At 37.0% G+C, this 7,018-nt stretch overlaps 1 long non-coding RNA gene across 2 annotated transcripts; it reads right to left on the bottom strand.

Annotated features, from left to right (window-relative positions):
• Positions 1-221: 221 nt before the first annotated feature.
• Positions 222-3,164, bottom strand: LOC129349088 (uncharacterized). Of its 2 annotated transcripts, XR_008601940.1 has the most exons (3): positions 656-3,118; positions 435-551; positions 222-335 (listed from the first exon to the last, which is right to left on the bottom strand). It is a non-coding gene; the product is annotated as an uncharacterized LOC129349088 (long non-coding RNA). The 2 variants fall into 2 exon arrangements; XR_008601939.1 differs by lacking the exon at positions 222-335 and having other exon boundaries at positions 375-551; positions 656-3,164.
• Between the last annotated feature and the right edge of the window lie 3,854 nt (positions 3,165-7,018).

Below are 7,018 nucleotides of genomic sequence, written 5' to 3'. Positions count from 1 at the left end.
CTCTCAGCACTCAAACACCCACAGACAGGCGGCCGGCTGGATCGAGGCTCGGCGGCATCCTCAGACCCACGAGTCGGGGAGTCGCTGAACTTGTTGGTCTGGCTTGAAGGCCTCCGTGTGGTCCAGTAGAAGTCCACGTAGTCGGTGTTGGCTTTGAACTGCAGCGACTGGCCACCATCAGGTGGACCGGCTCGTCCTCGTAGGGCTCCTCCTGTAGCCTTGAAGGGACCACAGGAACATTCAGTAGCTGTTGGAGTTCTTCCTGTCAGGCTCGTGGTAGAACGGCTCTGAAGAATCTTGTACTTCTCTTATCTGGAACAATCTAACAGCCTAAACTGTTAACAGTGGTGTAAAGAAGCAAACACAGGCATAGATTAGGACTCAAACTAGATTTATTTTAGAAAACAAATCAGCTTAGAGGCATTTGTTCACACATGTGGCTGAATAGGAGGCTGTCCAATCAGATTCAAGGTCTTCACTCTGTAGGTTGTTTGTTTGGTGAGACTCTTGGACCTCCATCAGCTGACGTGGATGTTTGATGGTCTTCTTCTCTAGTGCCAGATGATTCATCCATGAATTTAGCAGCTACAGACTGAAATGAAGCTCATGCTGCCATGATTGAATTCCTGTTCCAGATCAAATGTTCAGAGCTCACCTTGAATGCAGCCGTCTGCTGTCTGATAGTTTTTCTCATTGTAGTCTTCAATAAAGTCTTTTTCCTCATGTCAGGATGTGGTGAGACTCTTTCTCAGTCGCTGCAGACATCCCTCATTGTGTATCTCCAGAGAAGAAACAGAAAAACTGGTCACTGCTTCAGCATCACAAACGCTCTCCAGCATTGAGAGTGTTTTAGGAATTCATTCATTGTGTTGTGAACTTTGAAGGAGCAGAAACTTTACAGCTGCCAAAGATATGAGCTCCAATTCTGGATGTTTTAGGAAATGAAGTTCATCAAATGAACACTTGATTTTTGCTGATAACGCTCATTAAATTACTGAAGAAATCTAACATAAAAACCTGTAAACTCTCAGGCAGCTTTTGTTAAAGTTTGTCTATAATTCTATCATCATGTTCTGGAACCAGGACTCTGCAGAAGTTCCTTCAATCAGATACTTGTGTGTTTCTATTTAAGGCCTCAGGTTTGAACGTACAGCAGAGGATTAGAAAGGAGTGATTTTAATATTTAGATCAGTCCAGTAAATGTTTGGCGTGAAAATTAAAATTTTGATTTAGATAGATTTGTGTTAAATAATATTGTAGAGTCTCACTTAAATATATCCAAATGAGTTCAGTGTATTTACATTTTATAGAATATTTGATTTCTTAATCTCAATACTGTAGGGTCTGACCCTAAATATTATAATGATGTCAATTTAAATAATATTTTAGTGCAGTCATAAACTTTAATCAGCTAAACTTCCATAATAAGTATCACTGTACAATCTTAACCTGAACATTCATATTATTGAGGTAAATTTACATAAATGATGATATTCTAGAGTCTTAACTGGAATATTTCTAACAATCTTTTTGTATTGTTGATTGATTGTTGATTGATAAACAACAATAACCCGACTTTCAGATAATATTTGTTGTCTGTGATTGTGAGACTAAATTCCTCCACATTCTGGAACTGGACTGCATTTCCCAAAATGGAAACATGGACAGAATTTAACACTCATGTATCCATGGCAACGCTAACGTTTCTGCTTCTTACCAAAGTTCACAACACAAGTAAAGATTTTAATGTAAAACTTCAGGGATGACTGCTGACCATAAGTATTCTGATAAATACTTCATGATCAATATCAGGACAGATGTTACAATTCCAGCTGTTGCATTAGACTGCAGTTATTCACAGAGAAATTAAAACATCACATTCCTCATGAAAACTAGATGGGACTTTTATTAAATAAAGTGTTGGTGAATAAACAGTGTAAAAAGTGCAAAGCAGCTCCATTAAATCAGGAGATGTGAGACTTCCACAGCATAGATCACCATCTGCTGTGTTGATTCATAGCTGAATGTCAGAATGAACTGAGCTAGAAAAGCTGCTTTGAGCTGCAACATTACGGTCTGACAATCCAACACCATCACAGTTTTCATCTGGTTGTTTTGCTTCAACATGCTGTGAAGTTCAGTCTTTACCTGAATCAATACAGAGATTCTATTTCCAACTAAGACTGGAATAAAAATTAGAATGTTATGAGGTTATTAATGCAACTAAATCCTTTCAGATGGAAGGATTTACTTCTAAGTTCTAATTCAAGTTTCAGTTGTAGCACATTGCATTCACAAAGAAAAACAGTGATACCTTCATAGCAACATTTAATAAACCTAAAGCTTCCCTGTTGGCACATTGGTGGAGTTTGTTACTGAGCATCTGAACCTTAAATCCAGCGAGACGACCATCTTCAGTCGAGGCCAGTCAGAGAACTTCAAGACCTTCCATCGGCTGGACCAGATGTGGCATCATCTCCCTCTGAACATCTGGATGACAGGAGAAAAGACAGAAATCAAACACAGAAATACAATTTATTCACTTTCATCATTTTATAAAAGTAGCATGAACTTTATTAAAACTTGACAATATCACTAATGAAAGTAAATGTTTTTATCTCGTGTTGAAGCTAAATTTAAAGTCAATTTTAATGACAGTTTCTCCTGAGAGGAGTGAGAATGGAGCTTTTCTTTCCTTTTTAGAATATTCCCTCAAAATATTCTGTTTATTATTGGCTTTAGAAGCATTTTTCTTTACTTATTTATTTTTAGATACCTCAGACCGATGCACTTTGCTGGTTTGCAGATAATTTCATGCACAATCACAATAAAGATCTTCTATTATAACATATTTTGCTAAAACAAGAACTGCAAACCTTCTCAACCATCTCTCAGGCTGCAAAATTCCAACTGCGACCAAGAATTATCTGATGTAGTTATTATTATAATCTTTACTGAACCAGCCCTGGAATTAATAAAAATCTGTATATGGATATGATTTTCTCTGATGGGACCACTATGGAAGCCGTAGTAACAATTAACTATCCTTTGAAGGGAAAGATTAGGTCTTCTTCAGGTGGATTAAAAAAAATGCTCTCCCTTAAAAAAATGTATACAATAAAGTAAATCTCTTCTGCACTGCACACATACTACACTTTTGTATAACTCTGGATGTCAGAGTAAAGGCAGACAGATCCACCGATCACCCACAACATTCTGACCACTGACAGCTGAAGAGAACAACATCCATCATCTTGTTCTAATGCAACGTTCTGCTGGGAAATCTTGACGTTCATGTGGATGTTTGACATCCACAGCTGCTGCAGCAACTAACACAGGTGTTCAGCGGTAAGTTAGCCACCTGTGTTAATTAGCCCGCTAGCTAACTTAGCCGCTTAGCTAGCTAACGCGTCCGGACCAACTGCTCAAACACGACAAAACACAACTCTTCACAAGTCGCTGACTTAACGTACAACAAAACAACGCTACTGGTTAGAAGTATTTATCTTCTTACCGTGTTTTACTCCAAAAACAAGGTCAACAGCAGCCAGAGATGCTACCAGACGTGCCGACCACAGATATACATAGACTAGATACGGTAGCGCGCTGTCTACTATATTATCTATGGTCTGACCAATCACTGCTCTCTGGCTCCGCCCTCTGAGAATCTTGTCGTTTGGCTCAACACTTGCTGATGACCACTTCCGGTCTGAGAAAATGAGAAAACTGACCTTTTTTCGTTTCTGTCTCTTACTGATTTTACTTTCTTGTAATTCTAAATATAAAACGAAAATCAAAGCATTTTTTTAAAAAAAATCGTATATCGCTTTTTGATCATGAAAAGGAAAAAACGCCTTGTATTTCAATTTTAATTTTTGTATTTTAAAACGAAAATCAAATAACCACTCGTTTTTTGTTTTTCAATACCCCTTTCAGAACCTGAAAATCCAATTACCAGATCCGTACACGGACCGACCGTGATCCTTCGCACTATGACATTAAAATTTTTGTTTTGTTTAACTAAATGAATATAAATTCAACTTAATATACATTCATTCACCATACATTCACCCCCTTTAGGATAACACAGTACTTTGGTGATTCTGAGACTTTATCACTAATTGGCAAAAAAAAAAAAAAAAAAAAAATTATTTTTATTTTTATATATATATATATATATATATATATATATATAAATATATATATATATATATATATATATATATATATATATATATATATATATATATATATATAGTATGACTACATATGAGCAAAAGTAATGATCAATCAATCTCTGTGCTCATTCAATGAAAATTAGCAAATGTTGTACAAAAATGGAGGGGATAGTAATTATTGTGCTTTTAAAACACCAACATATTAACAATGTTGGTTTGAGCATGCTGTCATTAGTTTAGCTTTTACTGCATCCTCATGAGCAATTTGTCATTTCCAGGTTTGTCAACTCTGTAACTGGATTGTGTTTTAATGTTTTAATTAATGCAATTTCACTAACCACATGCAATAAAACAGCCATTAGATATATACAAATGTGTAAATGTTTGCTCACTTAAAGTGAGTTAGTGTAATTCATTATATTTAGCACAAAGTCAGATAAAATAATACCAAATCTCAAAGTTCACTCAAATTGACCCAGTGTTTCTTTCATATAAATCAAAGGGCACTCAGCACTCTGAGTGTTAGTGCTAAAACAATCATAAGGGGAAAATGAAAAACCACAAGGAACCACTTTACACCTCATACTCCAGCCAAAGAGTCCATTTTGCACTGGCACAGATATTGCAAATTGCAAAAGGGGAGTTGGAATTGAAAAAGGATATAATAAAGATATCAACAACAAAAAAATATTCTTAACATTATCACATGCAAGGTGGAAATCATCGCATTCGCATTTATTCAAGAGGAAATGACACATCTCAACAAATATTTCCGTTAACATACTGCTGTTCTTATTTGCAATGAGTGACTGTGATATAAAACTAATGAAGAGTGTCAATTTGAACTGTGAACCAGAGAGAATTTTGCTGGAGAACACAGGCAGTGTGATGGTGTGAAGTTGAATGAGGTGTGAAACCAAGTTTTGAAGTTCTGAAGAAGCAGAGATCATAAGAAATGAAAAGAAGATAACGATGGTTTACAAAGAGTTGACAATGAGGTTGTCACATACAAAAAAAAAAGATATCGGATGACAAGTATATCCTGTTGTGATACTTGCGAATGCTTTCCTTTTGATTGATATTAATGTAGTATGTTAACACCGTACCCTGCATTGTTTTCTTTTATATAACAAAGCGGTTGCAGAGATAGGCCAAGCCACAGCAACCATCCTAAAGGTTATTTTACTCTTCTTGTTATAACACAAAGGCAGAGAATCCAAATGGCTCAGTAATTAAAATGTCATTAATTTGTGGTCTCTTATCAGACCTCACAGACAGCTCTTAATGCAGGCCTGCGAGGAAGATAGAGCTCACATACTCCCGGACAGCACCACATGCTGCTACCATTCTAACATCAGCTATCTCAATAATGGGATGTATGTGGCTACAGCAGCCTGCATGACATTTTGACAATTAGCCAATTACATTTCTTGTGTGCAATAGTGGGATTGGTTTGCAGAAATAGTCGCCTCGCATAGATATCTCATTAAAGAAGCAAATTAGGTTTCATGATCACTAGCTTTGATGATTCATAGTCCTTTCATTTAACACCGTAGACACGCATGCTGACACTTCAACCTGCAGCTGGGCTTGTGAAAGCAAACATGTAGCTATTCACATGCACATATATCTCCTATCAGATGTATAGTCAGTGGGACAAACCAGCATGCTAATTTTCAGCGCGTCATTTTCATTTCCACATTGTAAATAAAAATGCAGCCTGATGTGGTAAGTTATTTTCTTTGAGTAATTGTATATGTATAATATAAAATTATATAAATCCACTGCTAATTAAGTTTTGTTAGGTTCTTGTTCTAAAGCACACAGTAAGACAGCTAGCATGCTCATATTTCTTGCCGCTTTTATCCATTTCAGCCCCTAGATGATGACATGTTCTCATTTTGTTCTCTGCCTTGTGTCAAATGAAAATATTTCTTTTGTTTGCAGCGTCGGTTTGCAGCCCATGACACTAGAAAAAAAACCAATAATATTTTTCATATTAACAATAACAGACCACACTCAAAAACTCCTTGTACTGTATTTTTTTTAGTCTATGACATTGGTAAACTCATGTTCCTAGCTACATACCGTATTACCATTAAACTCTGCTTAAACTGACAGATATGAGGTGTATTTTTATAAGCTGGGCTCTAAACATAATGTAGCAAACTGTGGACAGAAAAGTTTTTTTTTTTTTTGGAAAGCACCACTAAATGAAAAAACAACAGAATAGTCATTGTGAGTGTAATTTTAAAACAAATAGATAATATTATATATATCGCAACCCCAATCTGATATGGTGTATTACAAGAACAGGCAGTGAACCCAGGAGAACTCCAACTCTGAGGAAAACTATTAGATAATCAGTCTTGTTAAACAAATCAATTTAATCTAATGAATCTCTATGTTTGTTGCCATCTGTCTGACCCCTATAAAACTGCTGGTGCTTGAAGCAGGGCCTGTTGCTGAGCCGAGCTGGCCGAATGTGTTGTGTTAGACACGGGGCTCATGATGTAGATCAAACAGGTTGAGCGATGACTGGATGCAGTTCGCCTGTCCTGGTAGCTGAACAACTGGCATCATCATTCCTGGTGATGTTTGAGCCCAAAGCCAGCCAAAAGAGGTCACGATAGGTGGCCTGACCTGAGCATATGAGAACACAAGCGAGGCCAGCTGCTCTGGACAGATGCGACCATTTGGAGAGCGATAGCGAGTTTTAGCCATCCGTGTTATTAGGCCTGGGTTGTCAAGGCAGCGCTCTGAATGGATTCACTGCTCAGGCAGCTACCATAAACTGTTTTCAAGCTCAGACGATACAGACCCACTTGTTCTGCACAAAC

Source organism: Amphiprion ocellaris, chromosome 6 (genome assembly GCF_022539595.1).
Source record: "Amphiprion ocellaris isolate individual 3 ecotype Okinawa chromosome 6, ASM2253959v1, whole genome shotgun sequence".
Taxonomy (NCBI): Eukaryota; Metazoa; Chordata; class Actinopteri; family Pomacentridae; genus Amphiprion; species Amphiprion ocellaris.
The sequence above is the reverse complement of the archived record's forward strand: the minus strand, read 5'-3'. Positions and strand labels throughout refer to the sequence as shown.